At 49.3% G+C, this 11387-nt stretch overlaps 1 protein-coding gene across 1 annotated transcript in view; it reads left to right on the top strand.

Moving 5' to 3' along the window:
* Positions 1-2265: 2265 nt before the first annotated feature.
* The window catches only part of EYA2 (EYA transcriptional coactivator and phosphatase 2), a 319923-nt gene continuing 310801 nt past the window's right edge, over positions 2266-11387 (top strand). Inside the window, exon 1 of the mRNA XM_069651298.1 lies at positions 2266-2690. The gene's annotated coding sequence lies outside the window, so the exon portion shown is untranslated. The remainder of the gene's footprint in view (positions 2691-11387) is intronic.

Below are 11387 nucleotides of genomic sequence, written 5' to 3'. Positions count from 1 at the left end.
GAAGGGACTCGCAGGAGTCTGCATCAGCGGAAGAGGCCGATGAACATGTCCGTCTGGTAGTGGAGACGGCCACCCCAAACTCCATGCAGGTGGAAGAACTCGAGGTTGCGTCCAAAGGCGACGAATGTTTCGCCATCCTGAAGGAAGCCATGCAGAAGGGTACCTGGAAGACGGTACTGGAGGCCGTGGAACGCAGGACATGTGAAGCCAGAGGGGCCCTTGAGCAGTTATGGAGAGTGAGAGAAGAACTGACATTCTCAGAGTCGGGGCTGCTACTGAGGGGTGAGAGGATCGTGGTGCCCCAGGCCAAAGTGTCACAGGTCATCGCGTTGGCGAACCAGGGTCACCAAGGGGCACCCAAAACCAAAGCTCGCCTCCGCCAGAAGGTGTGGTTCCCGGAACTCGAGCGGAAGGTGGAAACATTTGTGGCGTCGTGCGTGTGGTGCCAGGCTGCGGCACCGGCCCAGCGGGAACCATCTATTGAAGCGATGCCCAGAGGGACCCGGCCATGGGAAGTGGTGCACGCAGACTCCGGGTCCACGTCGAGAGGCACTCACTTCCTAGTTGTGGTGGACGAGTGGTCTCGATACCCGGAGGTCGAGTTCATAGAGTCTGTCGCATTTGAGAACGTGGTGGTGGTGCTGGAGAAGATTTTCGCCACCCATGGCCTGCCCTCTGTGCTATGCTCCGACAACGGGGCACCGTTCCAAGGCGAGAGTTTTGCCGAGCTCATGAAGGAGTATGGCATTCAACACCGGCGGGTAACCCCACTGTGGCCCCGGGCCAACGGGGAGGCAGAGCGCATGATGCGCACCCTCAACAAAGTGTTTCGGATTGCCCATGGAAAGGGCGAGTGTTTGCAGAGGGCCCTGTACGTCTTCCTGCGGGGCTATCGGACCACACCTCACTCATCAACGGGTGTGGCCCCGGCGGAGGCTCTCTTTCAGAGATGTCCGAGAGACGTGATACCGGAGGTTGGGGACAGGGACCCTGCCGTCATTGACAATGAACAGGTCGAGGAGGACAGACGAGTCAGGACGCAGATGGAAAACATCCGGAGGGGCCTAAGGCCCCCACACATCGCGCTGGGAGACGAGGTGTTGGTGAGGAATCGTCACCCACATGGAAAGTTGTCCCTCACGTATGAACCCGCTCCTTTAGATGTTGTGGCGGTCAAGGGTTCTATGGTAACAGCTTCTGATGGGACGTCGTCTGTAACAAGGAATGCTTCATTCTTCAGGAGAATCGGCGACCAGAGAGTGGACAGCCCCTACAACCGAGAGGGTGAGGGTGCCTTGGATGAAGGTGGGGGTGACAGCCCTGCCGTGGACTCTCCGGCTCCAGGCAGACCCGGCCAAGAGACACCGGCCAGGGACGGTGGCAGGAGGTACCCCCTGAGAACAGGGCGTGGGAAACCTGCCCGTCTTACAGACTATGTGACGGACTGAGCTCAGGAGGCTGACCGGGGGCTAATGGTCAGGCCGTGACAGGTACCCGCGGGGGATCCAGGGTGGCTGTGAATAAATGGGGGTTTTGGAATTGACCGAGTTGTGTGCTTTATAAACGTGTGATAGTTAGTCCCTCCTGTTTCCAATTTGTTGTTATGGAAAAGGAGTGTGGCGTTGGCCCTTTAAGGGTACGCACGCGACGGGGTGACGTTCACTCCGTCGCGTGCGCTGTTAAATAAACAGGGCGTTCCCGGTGACATCACATTCACCGGGGAGCCCACACTGGTAACAACGCTGTCTCCGTGTCTCTGTGTCACGGGGGGTTGGGGGGCTCACGGACGGCGGCATCCGGAGACCGCCAACAACGCCTAACATAGCATAACATTTGATCTCACGAACGGCCTGGTCATTGGCCGTTTTCTATGCTACGCTCGCTGACTTTGATAGGGCTGATAACCCCACAGTAGTCCATTAACAGACATTAATGACCACACGAGGCGCTACGATTTGCGCCGCGGTTCTCTTTTCACGAGAACCTCGGTTCCGACTACCCCTCTTGGGCCCTCGCCCTCGTCTCTCTGGGTTTATTTCACAGTCACTGCCACCTGCTAGCTGTCAACGGCGCTTAACCACTTTCTATTCTAGGTCAGGAACTGTCAGAGAAAAGTGTCATTAACGTGAGAGAGAGGGGAGGGCGTGTGTGACAGGGGACTGGAATCTGGCCATCCCACTGTCCTCGCAGAGCCTCCCCCAGTGGCTGTGCAAGCCTCGGGGCTTCTCGGGTGCGTGAAGGGTTAAGTCGCCAGCATTGGGTCAGGTTTGGTGAGCCCCGCTCGCGATATGCGAAGATTACTCCCGCCCAGCGCCTCCTCCTCATCAGTGGGCCCTGCAGGTCCGGCTCCCCTCCTTGCAGCAGCAGCAGCGCGGGCGGCAGCCACCTTCTGACACCTGGAGCGCACGCTGCCAACCCTCCCCCTCCATGACTCCACCTCTGCCCTATATTTGTCAACATTCGTGGACTCAAAAAAAAGAACCCGAAATAAGTCCCGTTTTTTTTTTCTCCACACTCCGGCTGTGCAACCCACGGCGGCTCTCTCCTCCCTCCTCCCCCGTCTCGTTGCGTGCAGCAGGGTCTGCGCCTATTTTGTTATTGTGAGTTTTCCTGGTGACCCGGGCGGCAGCCGAGACAGACGCTGCAGCCACTTCGCGCAGAAAACGTGGACGTCTTTCCTTAAGGCAGGGGTGAGTACTGCGCGCGGATCCTGGGGGCTGTTCTATGCTCCTGTGCCATGTTTGCAAACGGGAAGTGCGCAGTGCTCACGCTGGCGTTTCATCGGGAAGCCAAGGGGGTGTATTGGTGCTTTGCTGGCATATGTTGTGCTGTGTGAAAGTTTGCTTGTGCATGTCGGCCGCTCACGGCAATGTGTTTACAATAGCCGCGTGCTCGAGTAGCATCTGTTTTGCATGTCACCAACAGGGCCCGGGCACCTCCGTCCACGGGCTCCTGTAATGACCAGCGTCGTTTACCGTTAAACCCCGACCCCTCCATCAAAGTTTGACAGTTGGTAGGGGTGCTACAAACAATTCTGAAGAAACGAGGGTTCGTGGTAGAAACGAAGCACGTGTCCCCCAGCCTTTGCTTAAAGGCCTGCACGCTTCTGTTTACCACTGACCAATGAAACCCCGCCGCAGTCTCCCTCCAGGTGCCCCGCGATACGGTGCGACTTCTGATGCATCGCAAAGTGCTCCAGTGCCTGGACGCGCCGCTCTCGGCGCTACACCTCAACGATGCCGGCTCCTAGAGGAGGAAACTGCACTGTAGGCGCCCTTATTTTTGCAAATCCCCAACATTTGATTTTTAGAAGCCGCTTAATGTACGCAGCAGCAGGCGGATGGACACTTTTGGAAACGTGAAGCCACCGGTGTATGACAAAGTGTGCGTCGTGCAGAGTACCACAATAAATGCACATATGGCGAGAAGGCTGTCAGATGCCTGCTCCACTTTCCAGGGAGTTTATTGCTCACTGCGGACCGGTTCATGCTGTCTCCCGGGAACCCCGGACAAACGGAGGGTGGGCTCGGGGAGATGAACGCATTTCCAGATGTTCACTTGTGCACAGATTTGGCATCGGTGTGTGGAGGCTCGGGGTCCTTGCTTGGCATCCATGCAAGCATGCATCCAGTTATTACCGCCCTTGTTATATTAGTTAACAAACACCTGCGTGCCCCTTATTAGTAATTAACGTGGGCTTGCATGAGAATGCAGTGCTGATCCGCGCGTTGCTCCTTTGCACCGCTTCTGCAATGGCACAGTTCAGAAATATGTACCGTGTGATCTGACCGGCGATGTGCACCTTTGCACCGCTTCTCCAGTGGAACATCTCATCGATATATACTGTGTGATCTGAGGGTGGTTTGCGCCGTTTCTGCAATGGCCCATTTCAGAGATGTGATCTGACCGGTGAGTTGCACCTTTGCACCGCTTCTGCAATGGGAGCTCGCAGAAATGTGTGCCGTGCGATCTGAGGGGCGAGTTGCACCTTTGCACCGCTTCTGCGATAACAGCACGCAGAGATGTGTGCCGAGTGGTCTGACCGGCGAGTTGCACCTTTGCACCGCTTCTGCGCTAGCCCTAGTTCTGCAATGGCAGCGCGCAGAGATATGCACCCTGTCTGCTGTGTGATATTTGTGCACGAGGTCCTTTTAATAATCAGAAGTAACGGCGACCTTATCGTTCATGGGCAGCACAGAGTAAGGCGATTCCGTATATTGTGGAGTTTATACATTTTGCGAGCAGCATTTAACATGAACGATGCCAATTAGCTGTTCACGTGAGCCTGGGCCGACACGGTGAAAATGTGTATACTGTTTACTAAAGCATGCGCATGAGTGGTAACGCATGACAGAGAAGAGGGCGGAGAGAGAGGGAGAGATGAAACTTTTGAAGTGGTCAAAACGTTAACATAATCCACAGAAGAACACAAATATATTGAGTGTGATCGCAAGAAACTCTCCTCGCCGACTTCCCCTTAACACCCTATTAGAGAGTTTCTAAATTGTGGGGGATTTGTTTTATATATGAAGCCAAAAGCATACATTTGAAAAGTGAAAGGTGTGTTGAAAATTGTGTCCATCGCGGATATTCAGTGCTTTAAACGCGCGTTCTTGGTTGCGGCCATTTCAATAAAATATCCCCCAGGACTTAACACATATAATTATAATATTGAGTTTATAACGCACAGAGCATTTTACAATATTTTAAAAATGAGCGTGTTAAGCGAAGTTCGTTCGTGTGTGTATTGAAAAGGGCGACTCGTGCATTGCCAAAGTCCCCTCATGCAGTTTTAGAGCGGGCACTTATAAGGGATTATGGACCCATAAATAAAAGTGTTAACGCGCCTTTGAAGCCGAGAATAGGGGATCACAATTGTTAGCACCTTTACGCAGCTTGGATGCATCAACATTCACATGTTAATGCGCACAGATAAGTCCCCAACGCGTTACATTGCAGTTTGCATCGCAGTATTTTTTAAAGTGCAAAGATTGATCAATTTAAATATGGTACAGCAGCCGGAGTGCGCGTAGACATACGTCTCCGTGTAATAAATAACGTTAGCACTTTCGATAAATACCGCCCCTCTTAGTTTCCACTTCCACCGCCTGCACCCTCAGATCTGCGAGGGGGGGGGGGGGGGTCCCTGAACGCCGGGCTCTGGTCGAAGGTCCGCACTCGAGACTCCGGGGGTGGCGGGGGAGCCCGGGGATTCCCCCAGAGGCTTAGATGCCGACGGGCCGCACACTTTCTGCAACACTTGTAGAGTGCCTAGAAAGTGTTATTTAGTGCATAACGCGCGGGAAGTGATCCGAACGCGCAGGCGTTGCTGACCAATGGCTCCGTGATAATCTTCTTGTAAGAATCTTCTTAGTTACTGATAACCATATCTCCTTGGGAACACACCGGCCTTAATCATCCAACACCTTAATTTTTTTAAAAAAAGCTACATTCACAGTATAGTCATTTGGTGGCGTGGTTCGTTTAGTGCATACGTTGCCACGACAAAGGAAAGGTTTCTTTAGCATTTTATTCTTTGCTCCAAGCCCATGTTGAGGCTAGAATTGCGCTCCGCCGCGGAACGCCCTCCTCCAGAACTGTCTCGGTTTTCCCCTCGAGTGCACTTTTTCAGCCTAGGAGGAGAGTGGCCAGTTACAATTACAAAATAAGGGACTTCAGGAGTTGGCTTTAAATCACGTCTTCTGCACGACACAAAATATTCGTGTAATTCTGAGCGGTTCAATTTGTCTCGTTTGCCTGAAATTATAAAAATGTGTAATGAAATGTGGATATGTAAAGAAAAGAACTGTCCTGATTACACCCTCATCGCACCACGGATTCTCTTCTCCCACCTCATGGGGGAGGGGCGCACACCTTGCACCTCATCTGTGAGATGTTCCTGCTCCTGGCTAGAAAGCACCCCCCTCCCCACCCCTTACCCGCCTGCGTCCTGGGTCTAGGACAGCCTCATGGGCCTGTAATCGCTTCCGATGTACTATGCCCCGTATAGTATTATCCATTCGGGAATAAGTAAACCAGTTCTGGTTTTAATTTTGCATTCTGGGACTTGTAGTCCTGGATTCCCCCATTAAAAACCCAGCATACAAGTGCCAGAATGCAAAGTGAAAATCAGGAATGGATTAGCGTCTCCCGAATGGAATGAATCAGGTTGGCATGTACAACTACTATTTAATATATATATATATTTTTAAAACAATTACTTCCTGAAGCCAGGTTCACGCTCAATAAATATCTACAATTAAATAATATGAAATCCTTAACAATATACAAGTTATGGTCACATGTTTCCAATTCTGTTCCCAGAGAGCCCAGCCACGCCAGGTTTTCATGGTAACCACTGACTACATCAAAACATCCCTTTTAGACTCCCTGTATTAAAATGTACCTTCTGATGACGTACAGAAAAGGCGGCATGGATATTGCTCACCATGGCCTGGTGCTGGGAGGAAAGTAAACCAAGGTGCAATGAAAGCATGGCTTATTACTGGCCGTGCCCCCTTGCACCAGGGGCCTTCTAGTGCACACGCTTCTTCCAGGCAGGCTTCATGCCAGTCACCACAAGCCCCTTTCCCCCGCACTCGTCCACTCCTAACCCCTCGCGCCAACCCGGGAGTCCTTAATCCCAACTAATTACGGCTCCAATGAGGCAGTGCGATAAACGTAGCCACGTAGTAAAATAAACAGGCCGCCAGGTTGTAGTTTTTATATCTGTGTAAATGAGGTTCTGCACCTCCGATGCCCCAATAAACTTTTCGCCCAAATGAGGCGGTGAAGGGACCCCGAGGCGAGTGTGTTCAACTGTGCCTGTGTCAAGGGTTGGCTGTGTTAAATTAGCGCAAAGCATTTAAGCCGCAATTAAAGACCCGCGACCACCACTGCCTACCTGTGTGCAGCTCCCAATGCCCGGCATTACTTCAGGTGTGTGCCCGGGGTGTGTGCAGCCGGCCGAGGAGCTGGGCCCTTCTGGTGCGAACTTCCCGCTCACAGCCCGGTGTCTCCGTGGTGGACGTCTGCTTTGCAAGAAGGGGGCAGCCCTCTCGCCGCGCCTTCCTGCTTAGAAAATATGACATGTAATTCCGGCTTTTAAAATAAGCACAGATAGTAGTTCATACGGGGAGCAGGTTATTCGCACATACATTTGTTTACGGTACTTGATGGACACATTATTCGGGACATTTATTTTTTTGGGCTGGGGTGTGAATTAAAAACAGGTTTCTGCATGTCGTGTGTCAGGGGTTTCCGGAATTTATCTCCCTAAACGGTGACGCCAGAGAGTGATATATATTTTTCCTTACGCCATAATCACTATAACACTCTGCATTTAGAAAAACGTGAAGTTCAATGTATATGTGTTGCTATCTATCTTCTGTACAACCCTTTACAAAAATATTACAGATCAGGCAAATAACAGATGGGCTGAGAAGCCTTTTGTGCTGCAAAAAAGGTACTTTTTTTAAACCCGTAAAGCGCTGTAAAACAATAAAACAGGCGGATTTGGCGACGCAAACTCCTTAGTGCTTAACCCAAATAGGTGCAGGCCTGCAAGCTTAGCAAACAGGGCGCTGTTGACAGAAGAGGAACCCCGCTTAAGGAAGACAGCCCCAGAGCTGCCAGCTCTTTGTCTCTTCCAGCGCTGGGGTGCTGGGGGGCTGGGCGGCTCTTTCAGCGCAGACAATGCCCACTCGCCTTATTTGCAGATCTTAACTCTCCAGACGGTGTTTAACCAACACCCTGTTTTAATCAGGTGAAGATAACCCCCCAATTAGCTGCCGTATAATTGCCAGGGCATTGTAGGCAGGAACGGTGTGTCACTAAGCCCCAAAGGTGCTGACACCCAGGGATGTGATTGCTGGCGAGAGCTGCGCCCACCTTTTCTGCTTCAAGGAGCCTTGGCGTCGTTTAATCCACAATGAAGGCGTGTAAAAAAAAATATGGAAACCCACTTTTGACTTTGCCATGGTTTTATGCATGGAAAAATGCCAAAAGAAGACCTGTGTCTCACGACTCCTTCAAACATAGCGTAACATGTATCATTTCAATTTAATGATTGCCTTCTCCCGTGCCATTTTTTAGGAAAGAAATATTGCACATTACACCGCTAAACATGGAACACACCTGCCTGCCCTGGTGAAAATCCCACTTGATTTCCTTGACGCCGTTTGGTGTCAGCTGCTGTTGTTATCCAGCAGAATTTCTTTGGGTTTTGCTGGTGTAGGCCTGCTGACTCGTCCACGGCCGGATGAATATACCATTTGATGTCATTTCAACTTTGGAACAGGTTCCCAGCGTCATTAGTTGTGTGTTGGCGACTGTTGATATTTGTAGTTGTTTTGTAGACTTTTTGGCTCAAGTTAATGGAGGCCTTCAGACGATTTTATAACATGATAAACATCTCTTTTGAGGTCACTTTCACCCTTGAAATGGCTTACGGTACAATTGTTTATTTCTCCTTTGTGCCATTTGGTGTTAGTTGCTACTGTTAGTTATCCAGTGGGAGTCATTTGGGTTGTGCTCATATAGGCCAGTGGACTGGTTCCCAAACTGAAAAAAAATGGATGCCAGTTGAACTTTGCAAATTGATTCCAATTTCATTGGTTGTTTTTTCATTGTTGGCTGTTGGTGCCGGATGATTATTTGGGGTATTCAGTATCTTCCCTCGCTTGTGCCAGTGGTAGCCATCCGACCAGTTCATGGGTAGATCTCCAAAACATCCCCAGACCTTAACTGGAGCAGCGCAGATCATTCCATAATTGATCAACTGCACTAGGGTTGTGGATTTTAATGTTAAGACATGTTTGGGGTTATTGATTAGTGTTGCGTGCAGCACATAACTCACACAGCCCCTAGTGATAGTGGTGCTGATGGGTGGAATGTGGTTAGATTGGTCAGCATACCAGTGTACATAGCAATCAATAAAGGCAGATCTCGCTTACAGTGAGTCTGCTGGTTACATTGATTTGGCATTGCAAAATACACAGAGTTTGAAAAGCCACCAAAACAAGCAGAGAAGGGGTGATCATATTGCGAGAAGTGGAGGCAGGACGCAGCAGCTGAGGATCACATACTGGGCTGACCGCTGCCAGCCTGGAAAACTCCCCCAGATATCAGCTCACAGAAACATAACTAATAGGTTATTATTGAGTGTTGGGATGGTCGTGGTGCATATGTCAAGTTGATGTCCTCACGAAAGCAACCAAAAAAAAAAAAAACTTTCTAAGACACAAGTGGACAGGCCTATGAAGATCAAACAGAAGAGCTGTTCAGTTTCCCACGCGGCATGGCCACAATTCATATCATCCATTTCTGCAACTCCGCACCCAGCGAGGAGTCATTAACCCGGGACAGCGCCGAAATTCAGCCGCTTGCGTAGGTAGAAGCGTGCAGCTTTGCAGGCCTCGTCAGGTGGTCTAAGGGTAAACGTTACCAAGAGAACACATGTCATGTCATGTGTGATACCTTATGCCAGACCCTGCCTTTTAGGGTAGAAGTGTCTGCCTTTATGGAAGTTAGGCAAATACCCACACAAGCAAGTCCCACTGTGCCAGACATGTAAATAACCCCACTGGCCTTTGAGCGACACCACCCACTGCAGAAAACTCACATTTCCCGAAAGGTTAGTTACTGCACATCTTGACATAGGGCAACGCTACTTTACAGTCTCGCACTTGCAGTTTCCCCTTTCTCATGAGTATAGGCCTACCAGTCTGAACATGTAGACTGGCAGAAGTTATCACACATGACACATGGCCACTTAGCAGCTATGTTTGTCGTTGCTGTCCAAAAGGAAGCAGCTCTTGAGTCCGCCGATCCGTGGAATGGAGTTTCCAGTAGGTGGGAGCTCGCATGGAGTGGACCTCTTGCCATTTCTGTCAAAATATATCAGTCAGCACTCCCCACAATCACGTGATGCATCAGCACCAAAACAGGTGGTCTCTTAATAGGAAAGGTTCACTGTTCTCAGAAGGGCTGGTAGCCACTGGAAAATATTGCAAACCAGCAAAAAAGTGTTGCTAATCTCAATTCAAACAAAAGTGCTTGGACCGAGTCCTTTCCAGATAAAACAATGCAAATATGGATGAGAAACCATCTACAATTACAGTAGGAAGAACGCTGTTACACGGACACCTGCTGAGCCAGCGGACCTTTTTCTCCGTATAGGTATTTCGGCAATTATTTTGGCAGTGTGTTTTCTCAATGTGTATAACATGGGTGGACAGCTCATGGGTTGAGCGTTCCCCTCTGACATGCAGACATACAAGCTGGTATACTTGCAGGGACGACTCAGCCCTTAATCTTTGGAGGTCAAGAACTCGAGCGCCATTCAATTGGGCAGTAATAACAATTATTATTAGTACGTAGAAGCAGGTGAATGTACGTGTTTCCTCTCCACTTATTTTCGTTCCATGTCAAAATGGTGTAGGAAGTCTTTTTTCTCTTTTCACCAGTCAATTTCGGGTGCCTCAGTCATGCGTTCCCTTTGAACTCTACACATAGGAATAAGTCATTCAATGAGTTCCCTTTGTTGAGGAACTTTATACAACACATTAAAAATAACATTACAGCTGCAAAAAGAAGTATTTAAAGTAGAAACTTTAAAAAGGAAATCATGTATCTTCTTGTAATAAAACTGCCTATTTTATCATAGTGTAATTCTATTTTTATTTTATTTTTACAGCCGTCTACAAATGATATGGCTATTCTACAACACAAGAAACATTCCCTTTTCTGCATGGCAAATCACATTGAGCCGTGTTATATTAAAAGAACAGGTTATTGTGAATTGCAAGCCAATAATGCCGCCTCATCCTGCTGGCCTCATTATTTGACAATGCAGCATATAGTCTAGTGATTAACGATGTTCCCAGAATGTTTAAATAACATTTTAATTTTGCCATTCGCAACAGCCAATCACGTATCCAATAAACATAACGCAAAGCAAAAATAGTTTCAAATTCATTTAAAGTGCACATTACAGCCTGCCACTGTTGTTCTTCAAAGTCCAACCAGAGGAAAAGCTTATTTTAAAAAAAAAAACACTAGGCAATTCATGTTTTTATTTTTACACTAGCACAAATGGTCATTTCCCGAGCTAGGCTGGAGGTGGGGGGCTGTTTGGGGCACTGTATAATGAGTGTGTGTGGCTTTCGGGAACCCATTTACGAAGTAATTAATTCCTCAATTCTTTATTCTCCAACTCTTATACCATGGCAGTGAAATATGCAAGTCATGTTCCACCATTGTGACGTCACAGCGGAAGCATCCAGCCTTTTGGAAGCAAGTCGTCATAACCTGCTGCCGTGAGGTCATGGCACGGGGACATGTTCTGCCTCCCCTGCATCTCCTTAGACCCAGTGAAGCAGAGAAGG

Source organism: Ambystoma mexicanum, chromosome 3p (assembly GCF_040938575.1).
Source record: "Ambystoma mexicanum isolate Mex_15411 chromosome 3p, UKY_AmexF1_1, whole genome shotgun sequence".
In the NCBI taxonomy this organism is placed as follows: domain Eukaryota; kingdom Metazoa; phylum Chordata; class Amphibia; order Caudata; family Ambystomatidae; genus Ambystoma; species Ambystoma mexicanum.
Note: the sequence above shows the minus strand (reverse complement) of the source record. Positions and strands in the feature narration are given on the sequence as shown.